The 16215-nt window shown below is 42.7% G+C and overlaps 1 long non-coding RNA gene across 2 annotated transcripts in view; it reads left to right on the top strand.

Annotated features, from left to right (window-relative positions):
- The window catches only part of LOC123613128 (uncharacterized), a 44058-nt gene extending 28607 nt beyond the window's left edge, over nucleotides 1-15451 (top strand). Inside the window, exons 3-4 of one of the 2 annotated variants that reach the window (XR_006720474.2) lie at nucleotides 6684-6855; nucleotides 11087-15451. This is a non-coding gene — a long non-coding RNA (uncharacterized LOC123613128). Of the gene's footprint in view, nucleotides 1-6683 lie in introns of both variants that reach the window. The other variant, XR_012510217.1, reaches the window with a different exon arrangement.
- The last annotated feature ends 764 nt before the right edge of the window (nucleotides 15452-16215 follow it).

The following is a 16215-nucleotide window of genomic DNA, read 5'->3' as shown; positions in this document are numbered from 1 at the left end:
AACCCCACTCGCCAGTGTGCTTGCAATTGTGGCCAGGCCTACAGCCATTCAATCTAAAGGACAACCCCCACAGACCTCCATGCCTCCAGCAACAAGAAACCTCCACAACGGGAGGGTGCACAGAGCCCACGCACAGGGAACACCTGTGACCTGGTCATCAGGAGGGATTTTTCTCCTGAAAGCCACAGAAAACTTTGTATGTAAGATCATTCCTTCAATACCAGAAGATGTAGCTGATCTATGTTAATACATAGAAATAAACACAAAGAATTAGACAAAATGAAGACATAGGGGAAGATGTTCTAAAAAGAATGAGACAAAACCCTCAGAAAAAGAACTAAACTAAACAGATAAGTAATCAACCTGATAAAGGGATAAAAGTAATGATCATAAAGATGCTCATCAAACTCTGAGAATGTATGAATACAGTGAGAGCTTCAAGAGATAGAAAATATAAAAAAGAATCAATCAGAGCTGAAGAACACACTAATAAAATTAAAAATACACTACATGGAATGAACAGCAGAATCAATGATGCAGAAGAGTGGAGCAGGAATCGGGAAGACAGGTTTTTGTAAATCACCCAATTAGAACAGCAAAAGAAAAAGGAATCCTAAAAAATACAGATAGCTTACGGGATCTCTAGCACAACATCAAGCATACTAACATGCACATTTTAGGGGTCCCAGAGGAAGAAGAGAGAAAGAAAGGGACAGAAAACTTATTTGAAGAACTGGCTGAAAAACAGAGAGTGAAAGTGAAGGAATGGAAAAAGATACTGCATGCAAATGAAAACAAAAAGAACGTTGGGGTATCAATGTTTATATCAGACAAAATAGACTTTAAAACAAAACAAAAAGAAAGTTGGGGTATCAATATTTATATCAGACAAAATAGACTTTAAAACAAAAGCTATAATAAGAGACAAATAAGGATATTACATAATGATCAAGGAATCAATCCAACAAGAGAATATAACACTTGTAAATATTTATGGACCCAACATAGGAGCACCTAAATATATGAAGCAAATATTAACAGTCATATAAAGAGAACTTGACAGTGATACAATATCGTAGAGGATTTAATACCCACTTACAACAATGGGTAGATCATCTAGACAGAAAATTGATAAGGAAACACTGGCCTTAAATGACACATTAGATGAGATAAATTTAATACATATATACAGAATATTCCATATGAAATAACAGAATACACATTCAGTTCTAATGGGCATGAAGTATTCTCCAGGATAAATCACATATTAAGCTACAAAACAAGTCTCAGTAAATTTAAGAAGGTTGAAATTATATCAAACATTATTTTCCACCACAAAGAATGAAACTAGAAATCAAATACAAGGAAAAAAAACTGAAAAAACACAAACATGTGAAGACTGTACAGTATGTTACTAAATAATGAGTCAAAGAAGAAATCAAAGGAAATCAAAAAATACTTTGAAACAAACAAAAATAGAAACACAACATTCCAAAATCTATGAGGTGCAGCAGAAGTAGTATTAAGAGGGATGTTTCTAGTGATACAGGTTACCTCAAGACACAAAAATCTCAAACAATCTAACCTTATAGCTAAAGGAACTAGAACAAAAACAAATAAGACCCAAAGTTAGAATAAGGAAGAATATAAAACAGAATGAAAATAAATGAAATAGAGACTAAAATGACAATAGAAAAGATCGATGAAACTAAGAGCTGGTTCTATAAAAAGATCAACAAAATTGACAAACCTTTAACCAGGCTCATCATCAAAAAAAGAGAATTTGCCCAAATAATTAAGAAGTTAAAGAGGAGAAGTTACAACTGATACCACAGGAATACAAATGATCATAAGAGATTAAGTACATACCAACAAATTGGAAAACCTAGAAGAAAAGAATAAATTTCTAGAAACATACAATCTTGCAAAACTGAATTAGGTAGAAATAGAAAATCTGAATAGACCAATAACTAATAATGAAATCAAATGAACAGTTTAAAGAATCCCAAGAAACAAAAATTCAAGACCAGATAGCTTCACAAGTGAATTGTACCAAACATTAAAGATGAGTTAATACCTATTCTTCTCAAACTATTACAGAAAATTGAAGAGGAAAGAAAGATTCCAAATTCATTCCACAATGTCAGCTTTACCCTGACACCAAAACCAGGCAAAGATACTACAAAAAAGGGGGTGGGGGCACAGAAAAAATCAAGCTAATATCACCAATGAACATAAATGCAAAATTTCTTAATTAAATATTAGCAAAAAAATTTTTTTAATACATAAAAAAATCATATACCAAAATCAACTGAAATTTACCCAGAGATGCAAGGATGGCTCAACAACCACAAATCAATCAATGTAATACACCACAGTAACAAAATGAAGAATAAAAATCATATGACTTTCTCTAAAATGGGAAAATACGGGGGGAGGGTATAGCTCCATGGTAGAGGGTGCGCTTAGCATGCATGAGGTCCAGAGTTCAACCCCCAGTACCTCCATTAAAAAGATAAATAAATAAATAAACCTAATTATCTCCCTCCTAAACAAATAAAAATAATAATAATTTAAAAAATTTAAATGGGAAAATACCAATTTGGAAGGATCATTTAAGTAAGTGATTCTACTTTTAGAAATTGTTAGCATTCTGTCTATTCATTTAGTATTTCTTGAGGCATTCTCTGTATTAACCTTTATACTGGGCACTGGTTTTACTAGTTCCCAAGGATGACAAACTCACACCAAGGTGATATAATCAGAAATGATCATCAAGGAGTCATTACTGAATACTGGAGATACCACAGTTGATGTTTTGGATAAGAATAATAGAATATCAATACCAAATTCACATTTTTTTTAAATATGCATCGCTAGTAAGAATTTGGTATGCCTCATATGTAGCGAGCATTGGTCACAACTTAGGTCCTAATGAGGGTAGACTAGGGACATAAATTACGCTTCTTGGGAATAATAGGGTACACATAAAATAAGCTATTCAAAACTAAATGCCATTACAATGTATTCTCCTGAACTCATTAAATAAAGTCCAGTATTTAAAAAGTATAACAGATTACAATAGAGTACTCTTAGGGCATAACTAATTAAGCACAGAGTAATACAGATGACCCTGACCTTTGTGATTACACTTCATGCAGAATCACAGTTATGTCTGCATGCAGTTTGAAATCCATTCACACCTGTAATTCATGACTGAAATGTAGAAATGTATCACAAATTGTCTCAGTACTGGTCAGTCTCCCTCAGACTTAATAGCCTAACCTGCATACAACTCCTTTCTGTTACTTGAATGTACCAGTCTTTCTTCCTGCCTCCGGGTCATCAGTTTACATGTTTCCCCTGCCTAGGGTGCTTTTTCCTCCAGCTCTCCACACAGATGGCTCCTTCACCTCCCAGCTCCAATTTCATGCCCTCGGAGAGCCCTCCCGCATGTGTATGCTTATCACTCCCTATCAGATCACCCTGTATTCCTTTTCTGCCCCTTAACACAATCAGGATTATCTAGTTTATTTGCTTGCTTGATAATTAACTAAATTTCTTGGTAGATTGTAAATTCTGTGATTAAAAAGCACCCTGACTAGTTTGTTCACCATTGTATCCCCATCACTTAGCACTGCCTGCACTAGCAGATATCTTTTTTGCGAATCAATGAAGAAGAAAACAGTTCAGGCAACTGTTCAAAATTCCCACTATGTTTAAGGAGTAAGAGACTCAAGCCTGAGGAGGAGATAACTTTGCTTGTTTCAGATAATAAGAAAAAAAAAAATCTGAGTTGAAAGGACATGCACGTGAAGGTTTTGCAAACCATTGGATGTATTAAGAAATTATATTTAAACTTGGGCACTGAGGGTTCATAGTTAAAACTAGAACTCTACTGTGGTTAACTTAAACAATTTACGGGTTATATTGGAAGCATATGGGAGTATCTCAGAGTACATAGGGCAAGAGTGCTCATGGGTTTCATGGGGACTGGGAACTAGGTGCTGAAAAGCTTTTTAGGTCCAAGGCAGCTTCTGCATGTATCTGCTTTTATTCACTCGGTATAGACTTTCTCTGGTTCTCAATCTTATGGAAAGTAGATTGTTACTCTGTAGCTCCTATTTTACTTTTCCTTTCAAGAGACCAGTTCCATTTCCAAATTCCCAACAAAGAGAATCTGCTTGCCCAGACTGAATTTGATTCAATCAACTGAGGCCTGGAGGGCATGGTCACAAAGTACAAACTGGAATACCTGAGCTTATTTCAGAGGGTGAGGGAACAGTGAAGAGGGTCATTTGTGGTCTCATGGACACACAGAGATATTCACTACCAAAGATGTATATGTTCTGGAGAGGTGTGTGTGATATAATATTTATGTTTAATTTTAAAAAGTAGATTATAAAACTTCTTTTATAATAAGATGCCATTTTAGTAAAAGTGAATGTGTAAGTATGTAAATACACATTAAAAAAATCTGAAAATACAGATACTAAAATGCAAGCAGTGACTGTCTCTATATAGTAATATTATGTGGTTTTAATTTTTTCTTTATGTCTTTAGTTTGAATTTTAATGTATAGAATCTGCATTTATTTTTTAAACCTTCTAGTATGAAAAACTTCAAACATATAGACAGAATAATATAATGAACTGAAGTACCCATTATCCATCTTATTAAAACATGACCACAAAAAAATAAAAAGGAACAACAACAAAAAAACCATGGCCAATCTTATTTCACTTATTACTTTCCTTACAGTCTAAGTATTTTACAAAAAGTACATTTAGTTTTATAATTAAAAATTAAAGCAAAAGTTTCCTTTAAAAAAAGAATAGACAATATTTGGAATATCTAACAACTTGAGAAAAATTAAGAATTAAATTTATGCTTTATATTTGGACCAAAAGAAATTCCAGATGCATTAGAAATTCAGATACTAAAAAAAAAAAAAGGAACAATGAGTACTAGAAGAAAATATAAGGAAACTCACTTGGTCTCCAGAGATTTGTAAGTCAAATAAAATGCAGCAGCAAAAACTACCATATATAAAAGTCACTGTATACAAAATTAAAACACAAGTGAAAAGACAGAAAATAGTTGCATTTTGTCAGAAAATAATGCAAAAGCAGAAGACAAATAATTGTAAGGATAAATGGGCAATAGACATGAACAGCCAAGTCCATAAATGAGAAATTAAAGTGGCCAACAAATATATTTAAAAAGTTGCTTTTGCTAGTAACTGAACAGAGACAAATAAAATAATAATGATGGATGATTTTACTCCTAAGAAATTGATAGAGAAGATATAGGAAAATAGCCTCTCTTGTAACGTATTGGAGATGTAAATTGGCAAATCTTTTCTTTTTTTCTCATTGAAATATAATTGACTTACAATATATTAGTTTCAGGGGGAAACCTTTCTTGAGGGCAGTTAACAATGCATATGAAAAGCCTTAGAATTTGGAATACCTTTGGCTTAATAATTATACTTAATAGGAATTTATCATGGCTATGCATAAAGATGCAGTTAAAAATATTTTATCCCAGTACTGTTTATAATAGTGAAAAACAAGAAACAACCAACATGCCCCAAAATAGACCATTGATATAGTAATTTTTAAGATTTTGATGTATCTGTGCAATGGCATATTACACAATATTTTAAAATAATGTAGAATAATACTTAGTGACATGTAAACATGTATTTGACATATTAAGTAAAAGTCAAACAAATTGAGAATAACTGGATGGCCACTAAAACATTAACTGTGTCTATTTTGGGGTGCTGATTAAGGCTGCCATTTATTTATTTGCTTAGCTTATCTGTGATTTCTAAGCATGTATTTTGTAATAAGACCAAAAAAACTATTTTAAAAATAGCGATTGGTTTTAAGCAACAACCTGAAATAAATATGCTTTAGTACTATCTAATGATGCTCTGTCTATATGGATTTACTGACTTATTTAAAGATTCTCCACAAAAAAATCTGTCCAGTGAAAGAAACTGAGAAAGTGGGTGGGGTGTGTGAATTAGGTTTATAGGCTGAAGTAAGTGGGATACTAAAAAGATAGCTGTTATTAGAAAACTTAGTGCTAAGACGCCTCTTTTTATTTTAACGTACTTTTAAAGTTGAATTTATTAACATATAATATGATTAGTTGGCAAGAAAGGCTGTGCTACTGTGGTGTTAAGACTTAGAATTATTACTGAGAGAATAGTAGGAATAGGAGCAACTGAATCTAAATGCTTTTTTGTTGTTCTGAAAAAATTAGCTAAATAAGGAAACCAAGGTGTTGAAAAATCAGTGGGAAATACTGCATACGGCAGATGTGTTTATTTCTATGTTCTTATTTTAAAAAAACTTTCCTGTAGATATCAAAATAAGAACTTGCTGCTCTGAAAAGCAGTTGGTTATGATAAATTTTGACTATTAAGGAGGCCAGGTAATCTTTGGAAAAATTTTGATTAATATTATCTCCTTATTGCCTCAATACAACATTCACATTTTGCCTCTTTATACCCAAATTCCTTAATGTGATAAAAGTTGTATTTCATTGATTTAATCAGGTCAATCTATTTAATGTGATTATGAGCCAAGATTATTTCCCTTTTAGTAACTTTTTGGTTTTGCTTGTTTGTTTAAGATTGCATTTGGGAATTTAAATATCTTTTTGTTCAGCGCAATTGCATCCTAGAAAACCTAGAGTTGCATACAACAGCATGGCCATCCTGTGAGTGCCTGTTTGATGATGATATAAGGGCAATTACATTTAAAGCAAAGTTCCAAAGAAGCACACCCTCCTTTGTGAAGATGTCAGATTTAGCAACACACCTAGAGGATAAGCATTCAGGTAAGATCTCTATAAACATAACATACTGCTAGTTTTAATATAAGCAAAGAAGCTACCATTTGTGGAGGAAAAAAATGTATAATTGAATATAAAAGTGAAATGTAAATCCTTGTAAATAGCTGAAACAGATGGTGGCATCTTCCTAGCTTTTTGCCTCAATCCTTTGAGGTTAATTTGTAATTATTAGGGATTACTTTAAAATATTTTTGCATATAGTTACAAACAGCTTATCATTTAATAAACCAGAAATAGAAAAATGACCCTAACCAGTGTCACTATTGAGATATACTAAGCTATCATCTATACACAATTGTTAAAATTTAACATTGATACAGAATTTGCGGAATTTACTCACTGCGTGGTATAATGTAATAACATACTTCCTGAACTCAAATGTGGGTGTGTGTTTATAAATTTCATTTTCAGAAGCATAGTACATAGAATAATGCCTTCGATGATGAGTTTTACAAACACACTCACACAATTTCCATGAACTAAATGTAATTAAAGTAATTTATTTTGAGTGAAGAAGTAAAGAGGGTATGTTTTAGGTTCAATATGCTATACACTTTGGGATGAAGAGAGAGTAAAATAGTGAAAATAACCAGAAAAATTGCTACCATTTTAGTGGGAAATGCTTTTCACTAAATTGCATTGGCTTCCTAACTACAGAAATGATGATAAAAAAAAAATTGCTAACTCCTGGTTGAAGGTATAACAAACTACACAGCATTTAAAGATATATTTAAGGTTGCTGAATCCCAGTAATTAGTAAATGTCAGTGATTAGCAGTTTTGGAAACTAATAAAAGTTTTCCAGTAGCTTTTATAGCAACTGTATTTAGAGGGCAAATACGGGTTGAAAAAAAATGAGGTGTATCTGTAGGTTTATTGTTATATAATATAAATTTTTTAATGAAGAGGAATATTTGCCCCAAATTTTTCTTCAGAATTTGTATAAGATGACTATTTTTGGTGCTTATGTAGGTTGAATTATTAAGAATAACTCAGGAACTTTGGATCTTGATACTAAATTTTAACTTTATACACTCATTTTCATAAATAATTTTCTGAATTCTTATAGATGGTTTTAGATTTCACTACATGCTAGATGTGGTTTAAGTGAAATAAGATTATTTTTAGTTTTTCTAATGAAAAGAATCTGGTCCCCAAATAGGTTGAAGCTCCTAAGAGATTCATGGTAAGATTCTCAGCTGTATTTCTCTCTTTTTGGTTTATTCACAGAAATGTAAGAGTTGTGGCATACACAGTTAATAGGATATTTCAGAGTTAGTGCTTTTCAAGTGTGGCTCAGAGTGTCCAATTTTTTAAATTATTAGAGATTGTTCATTATAAAAATGATACACAGGGGGCAGGTACAGCTCAGTGGTAGAGTGTGTGCTTAGCATGCACAAGGTCCTGGGTTCAATCTTCAGTACCTCCATTAGACAGAGAGAGAGAGAGAGAGGAAGGAAGGAAGGAAGGAAGGAAGGAAGGAAGGAAGAAGGAAAGAAGGAAGAAAGAAAGAAGGAAAGAAACCTAATTATCCCCCCAAAAGCCAAAGATTTATTTTCAATAGAAAAGAATCATTAAATATATATGTATGTATATATGTATAACTGAATCGCTTTGCTGTGCACCAAACATTGTAAATCAATTACACTTCAATAAAAAATAAAAATTAAAAAGATACGAAAATCAGGAAAGCAGGAAAATACAAAAGAGTAAAGAATAAAATATTACCCCAAATCCTAAACCCACAGATAAGTGCCTGTACTGTGTCAAATACACTTTAGTAAACCTCATTCTCCTTGAAGGACAGACCAAAAATTGCAGTGGAGTTAATTAAAGAAAGTATTGAGCATCACACAGACGTTTCTTCATGAGACAAACTATTTCTCCACCCCCTGCCGCCAAAAAAACCCTAAAGTTAAAATGAGTCTATGAAACCACTAACAGATTAGGGCTTTAAGTGGAGAATCTTTAGTTTGATTATAATCTGTGTGTTTTTAAAATTTAAGTGTCCAGGTAGTGACAATTAGACTCATAAAAATTAGAGTATTTCTGAACAGACAAGTCTATTTTTGAAAAATTTTTTAAAGAACGACGTTTAAGACTACTTTCACTCTTGGGGAGATTCTCCTAGGGTAGTCTCTGAGTATGGTCCCTCCTGCAGAGCCTCCTCCCCACCCTCTGATCACAGCCCAGTGGGTGCAGATGCAAGAGAGAACTGGCCTTTCGTCCTACAGAGGGAAACGTGCAGACCCGCATCTGTCCACCCCGGGTGGCAGGTGCGGAGCCGTGGTTCCAGCCTCTGGGAATTGGTGGCCTAGCTCCTAGGACCCAGGGAAGCATGGATCATGAAAAAGGCCAGGGAAAGAATTGTCCTCCCGAATCACCAATGTCAGAAGTGGTGTGGCCCTCAGGAACCATGGGTCCTAACTTTCAGAGGAGTCTGGGACCTGGGGAAGCTGGAGCAGGGTGGGGAGGGCACTGGCAGGAAAGCAACCAGGCAGAGCAGCTGGGCCTGCCCTTCTCTCCTTACAGCAGGGACGCAGCGAGTTAGGGCTCAGGACAGAGATGGTTCCACAGCTGCCAGAGCCCCGTGAGTGCCACCTCCCAGCTCCCCCAAATAACAGTACACACGCACACAGAAGCCCCACCCCCTCCTCAGGCTCCCCTGTGTCAGTAAATGACACCCCCACCCCCAGGCGCTCAGGTTACTCCCTGAACGTTGTCCTGGATCCCCCTTGGCCCCTACCTCCTCATCCAGTCCTCCCCGCTGTTCTTGCTGCCTCTGTGTCCAAATGCACCCAGACCTGCCAGCCCCTCCACAGACTCACTGTACTTAGAGCAAAGCCCCAACCCCTTCCCAGGGCTCCCGAGGCACTGCCCCTCGCCTCTCACCTCTTTCCCCTCAACCGGCTCAGCTGGTTATACCTCAGGTCTTGGTCACACAGCCTGGAACCCTCTCCTCTGGGACTTTACCTGGCCGTCCCATCAGCTGGCCTCAGCTCCAGGACCACTGCCTCAGAGACAGCTGAGCTTGCTGGGAATTTTAAATAATATACAAAAGTACAAAAGTTGTATATGGCACTTGAAGCTGCCTTCACCTACCTTCAGTGATGGTCAACCCCGGCCAGTTTGGTTTTACTGATCCCTCACCATTGATTATTTTGAAGCAAATCTCAGACATTACATCACTTCCTGTATAAATATTTCACTTTCTTTTAAAGAAAAATTGTCTCTAAAAGACAGGACAGGTCACCTGTTCTTAAACGGCTGTCCCTTCCCTTGTGTATTGATGTCATAGCACTTCATTTTAGCATTTGTTTGTTCATTGTTTGTTACTTTATTGTCTGTCTCCCTCCCCAGTCCCTCCAATGTCAGGCCCTGGAGAGCAAGGTGTCTGCCTGTCTTGTCCCCACTAAACCCCCGAGCCCTGCACAGTGCCTGGTGCACGGGAGGTGTCAGAACAGGGCAGAGAAGAGAAGCTGCTTCTGCCAAAGTGTGAGCTCGGCTTGCCAAGGGCAGGCAGAAGGGGAGGGATGGATGGATGGACAAGTCCATTGATATTCTTCTTGTGTGGTTGTCTTAGATAAAAAAACCTATCTCTGTGGAAGATGCCACCATAATATGCCCAGGAGTAAAGGCAGAGAAGCCAGATGAGTAAGTGCCCAGCCTGGAGGCCCCATGGGCAGGTTTTGCCACCATGAAGTGTAAAGAATGTGGGACGCCACCTCTCCTGAGGCAGTACTTGTCTGTCTCCAGGAGCGCTCAGGGAATCCTCCGCACCTGCCCTGGCTGATGGTCCTCTGGGGATGCACTGTGGCCCAGGCTCTGCAGAGGAGGGCAGGATGCAGGAGATGATGTGCCCCCAGGGTGGTGCCTTTGCTCCAGGCAGCCTTTTGGAGCTAAACTCACATACTCTAAATACAGAGCAATCGGGATGGTGTCACCGTACTGCCATCCCTAATCACTTAGCTCATGGCCAGGAGGACATCTGATCCATGTGGGGGTCCTCACTGCCTGGGCAGCCTTCAATGCAGAGGTCAACCTCATAGTACTTTGGGATGAGCTCTCCTTACCCTTGCTGTCTGCTCTGTGGTGGCCCCGAATGCCTGGTGTTCAAAGTCATTACAGTGAGGAGACTATGAACTACAATGCGAGCCAAGTGGAAGAAGCGCGTCTGTCCGGCCTCGTGGTCACTGCCTGCCCTTCCTCTGCTGCAGGGAGCTGCATGTTGACGTCGGCCTGAACCACGGGACCGCCGTCACCAACACCGACGTGCGCATCAGCAGCAGGAGCCGTGCGGCCACCGGGGTGCGGCTCCCGGACCCAGGGCCGCCCTGCCCCCTGCGCGGGAGGGCGAGACGCCCCGGGAGGCCAGTGCAGGGAGCAGTGGGCCCTGGGCAGGCCTGGCAAGCAGCCAGTGCAGGCAGGCCTCTAGAGCAGCATCTCACAGGCAGCTCAGGGACCTGAGCCCCACATCCAGGAGCTGAACCCGCATCAGGCTTGGGCAGTGCTCTGGGAGTGTTACTAAAAAGAGCACCCGGGGTACTACTTACTGTCCAGACCTTGCAAACCTCTGCTGTCTCTGTGAAAGCAATGTCATTGAAGGCACTTGGAAGGGACCAATTAGAGCTCTAAACAGACTCCAGAAACAGTGCTGAGGCTCTGCCCACCCTGGACCCACCTGGCCATCCCCACTGGCCCGAGCCTTGTGCCGGGGAGCTCCGGGCTCCATCTCGGATTCCAGCGGGGTTAGCTGGAGAGGCTGGGACACTGTGTCCTAGGAGACAGAGTGCAGGACCTCTGGGACACTCGGGCCCTCCAAATTGGGGTCTCGGGTACAGGGGTCGGGAGGACTGGACCAGCTGTGGCCAAGCACAGTCAGGGACTTCAGCTGTGTGGCTGAAGCAGCTGGGAGGGCTCTGAACCCACTCCTGACCATCACAGCCCCCACCTCCTGAGCCTGTCTGGGGACACCGGCTGTCACTTTGCAGATGTCATCAGCCACCCTGTGCCTCTTCTCCTTTCTCATGCTCCTCAGCTGTTCCTCTGTCCTGACTCACTCTGGTCTCTGCAGAGAGACTCTCCTATTTTGGTCGGGAAGCTGTCAGGGCCGTGGGGAGGGTGGGGGTTCATCTTGGGGAGAGGAAGCTGGGAACACAGGGATGCTCCCCTAAGACCCACTTTTCCAAGCTCCACATCATCTGGGCACCTTAGCCTGGGGCTGCCCGACAAGGAGCACAGAGAGTGTCAGGCTGGAGTGAGGGACACCTGTGCCGGGTAGCCACCACCCTAGTGTCCAGTACCAGCTGGTGAGGGTGCCAACCATGTGACGGTCTCCCTGTGTCTGTCTCCCTTGTCCCTGCACATCCACCCCGCAGATCAGAGACTGAACCTACACATTTCCCACCAGGGTGCCACCCCCTGCAGCCATCCGTCCACAGGCACATTTAGTAGAGAACTCAGGAGCAGCCTCGGGCTCCAGGCCCAGCACACAGTCCCCTCAGCCTGACTGGGCCTCTCCTTTCATCTGCCCTGTTTCCTGCACACAGGCTCTCTCGCCCTCACCCCTGCCCTGCTTCTCTGGGAACCGGGCTGACTGAGACATGTGACTGTGCGTGGGACACAGACCACACTGAGCCCTGGTGTCTCTCCTAAAAATGCAGGGGACAACCTTCCCCTAAGCAGTGTAGCTACAGTGGCCCAAGGAGACCACATGTGTACCGCACACCACCTGGTACATGGGGTGTGTGAAGCAAGTATCGACTCCCCGCGGCAACCAGGATGAGGCCCAGGCCTCCACCCTCGACCACCGAACACGAAGCACGGAGAAGGGAGAAAGCCTCCCTTCGTCCCCACCCCACCTGAGCACTGGGCATGGTGTGAGAGAAAAGACTCCCCCCACTGCTCCTCCTCCAGTCCAGGCCCCTCCTTCGCCAGGTCCTCCCCACCCCAGCTGCTCTCAGGCACAGCCTGGGCCTCCCCTCCACGCCGCTCCTTGAGTGACCATGTCCAGCCTCCAGACCCAAAAGCACCAGCTCCGTGCCGACAGCTCTCGATCTTCATCTCCCTCAGTTCCACTCAGAAACTTAATAAGCATCTCCAACCCAAAAGGCCCACTGCCAAGCTCCCGACCGTCCTCCCCCAAGTCACCTTCCCATTGCCCTAGTCTCCCCGCCCAGTGACCACCTTCCTCCAGTTGCTCAGCCAAAACAAAAATGTCCCTCAAGTCAGTTCTTCCTCTCCCTCCCCACATCCAATCAAAACTGGAAAGTCTCTTCCAAACATGTTCAGAATCTGGCTGCTTCTCCCACCTCGACTGTTGCCCCTCAGGTCCACACCACCTGCAGTTCTGGCCTGCGTGGCCGGGGCCTCCTAACTGGTCTTTGTCTGCTCTCGAGCCTGGTCAGGCTCATCAAAGTGATCAAAGTCCTCACGGCCCTCCAGCAGCTTCGCATCTCACTGGGAATAAAATCAGAGCATCACTCCTGCCAAAAGGCCTCTCGCCTCCCCTCCCCGGCCCTTTGCCCCGACTCTTTCCCCCACCTGCCCACACAGCCCCAGCCCCCCTCAGCTGCCGGCTTCTGCCCACAGCACTGATCCCCCTCCCGGCAGTGCCTCCCCACCCTCTCCCCCATGCTCCCCTTTGCCCGCCTCCTCTATCTGACCTTCTAACATATAGTTTTTTAAAAACCTATCTTGTTTATGGTCCCCCTGTCCCCCTCCCACTCTCACCAAATAAGAACAAGATTTTGATCAGTTTGGGTCATAGCTGTGGGGAATGGGCAGGCGGCCCCACCTGTGCCCCCATCCCAGGAGCTCACCTGTCGAACAGGGGCTTCTCCCTGCAGTGGAAGGAATCTTGCAGGTCCCTCACCAGGAGGGTCTGGCCGGGCATGCGGAAGAGGCCCTCCTCAGTGAGCCCATGCTCCCAGATGAAGTCCACGCACTGTTCCACAAGCAGGGGTGCCAGGCGTGGGCCATACTTGCACTCGTGGTGGACGGAGTCCTCCAGGCGCTGCCCGAAGATCCCTGGGCACAAAGCTCCCTGGTCCCACCCTCAGCAATCTGGCTCAGCAATGGGGGAGGGCGCCGGGGACAATGGACAGCAGGGGGCTCTGCCAGAGCCAAGGGTGGCTCCCTTCCAAGGGAGCAAATTAGAAAGAGGGAGGAGATGCACGAGGCGGCTGGGATGGGGCTGGAGGGCACAGCCGGCAGCAGCCTGGCCTGTGGAACCTTCAAAGGGTCCTCAGGGAGTATGCGTCACGTGCTTTACTGATTGGTTTATTTATGCACACTAACCTCCAAATAGAAATGGCTTACATTAAAAAACCCAGCAGTGTCCACTGAGAGATGCACCCTAGAAGGTTCTCAGCGGCACTACTTGCCACCTGCCCAGATGGGAAACCGCCCCACCAAGGCCCATGTGCAGTGGAATGAGTGGATGGTCACACCACTGCTCACACCGGGCAGCACCCACCGGGCAGCGATGGGAACCGATGGGGCACAGCTTGTGCAACAGGACAGACGACGGACAGTGTGAAAACACAATCACAACTCAACATCACGACTCATCAGGAAATGCAAACCAAAACCACAAGGAGATACCACCTGATTCCCAGCAGGACAGCTACTATCCAGAAAATAGAAAACAAGGGCTGGTGAGGATGGGGAAAAACTGAAACACTGGTGCACTGCGGATGGCAACATAAAATGGGGCAGCCGCTGTGGAAAACAGCATGGAGGCACCTCAGAAAATTTAAAACAGGAATATCATGTGACCCCACAATCCCACTCCTGGGCACATCCTTCAAAAGAACTGAAAGCTGAGACTGGAGCAGATGTATGTACACCCGTGTTCACAGGAGCATTATTCACAATGTGCAAATGCTGGAAGCAACCCAAGTGTCCACTGATGGATAGATGGATAAACAAAATGGGATACATACATACAATGGGATATCATGCAGCCATAAAAAAGGGAGGGAATTCCAACACATGCTAGAGCATCGACGAACCCTGAGGAACAGTATGCCAAGTGAAATAAGCCAGTCACTAAAAGACAAACACTGTATGATTCCACTTACGTGAGATACTTAGAATAATCAAATTCATAGAGACAGAAAGTGGTATGGTGGTTGCCAGGGCCTGGAGGACAGTGGGATGGAGAGTTACTGTTTGACGGACACAGGTTCAGTTTTACAAGATAAGAAGAGTTCTGGAGATGGAGGATGGTGGTGATTACACATGACAAACATACATAATGCCACTGAACTGTACACTTTTAAATAAGCGGTTAAAATGGTACATTTTATGTCAGATCTATTTTACCAAAATTTTTTAAAATTAAAAGAAAATCATAATTGTGAGCAGAAGCCAGAGCCAGAGGACACACTGCACGACTCCATTTATGTAAAGGGCAAAACCGGGTCAGGACCTGGTTACCCTGGTGGGTCAGTGACTGGAAGGAGCCTGAGGGGCTTCTGGGTGCTGGTAACGCTCAGATTCTGGACCTGGGCACTGCCCACCCAGTTCTGCTCACTTTGAGAACAATCATTAAACTGTACACTTGTGATTTTTACACATTTCTGTCTGCTACCGTTCAATAACATTTGCCAAAAAAAAAAATCTGGAAGCAAAAGATCCAAAACATTAAATACAGGACAAGAAAGCAAATGAGGGACAGAGGGAGACAGCAAGAAGGTAGAGGAAGTTCTGACCAGAAAACCTGTGACACCTAAATATACAACTGGGCGAAGAAGTTCCTGGCAGCTTAGGCAAAGAGTGAAAGGAGTTGAGATCCATGAAGCTCTCTGTCTCACAGTGAATGACAGGACAAAGAGACTTTTCCCAGCTCTAAGCTCTATGAGGATTTTGGGAGGCCCCCCAATGCGGAGATCTTCCCACAGGGCGGCTGTGAAATGTGCCAGGGTGTGACATCAAAGCTCCATTCCATCCAGGCAGTTGTCATCCCAGAGGGATGCAGCCCAGACCGGTGGCTTCCCAAGACCTGGGTGGTGAACCAGCCAGGTGAGTAGGTGGCAGGACTCTGGGCGCTACTTAGCTTCCCACATACAATGGCTCTTTTGAGATAAGATACATCAGTCATTCCTGAGACTGTGCCTGGCACAGAGGAGGACTCGGTAAATGCTCCTTCTCATCCTGCTCAACCGAAAGACAGCGTACAGAACCTGGGGGATGAGACTTCCCCTTTCAAAAAAACATGCCCACGTGGAAGGCACCCAGAGACACACAGGCACTTCAGGGAGAAGTGTGTGCATGCGTGCGTATGGGAGCGTGTGGGTGTACGTGCACACACGTGTGTGGACTTGTGTGGGCACATGTGCGT

Source organism: Camelus bactrianus, chromosome 11 (assembly GCF_048773025.1).
Source record: "Camelus bactrianus isolate YW-2024 breed Bactrian camel chromosome 11, ASM4877302v1, whole genome shotgun sequence".
Lineage (NCBI taxonomy): Eukaryota > Metazoa > Chordata > Mammalia > Artiodactyla > Camelidae > Camelus > Camelus bactrianus.
Note: the sequence above shows the minus strand (reverse complement) of the source record. Positions and strands in the feature narration are given on the sequence as shown.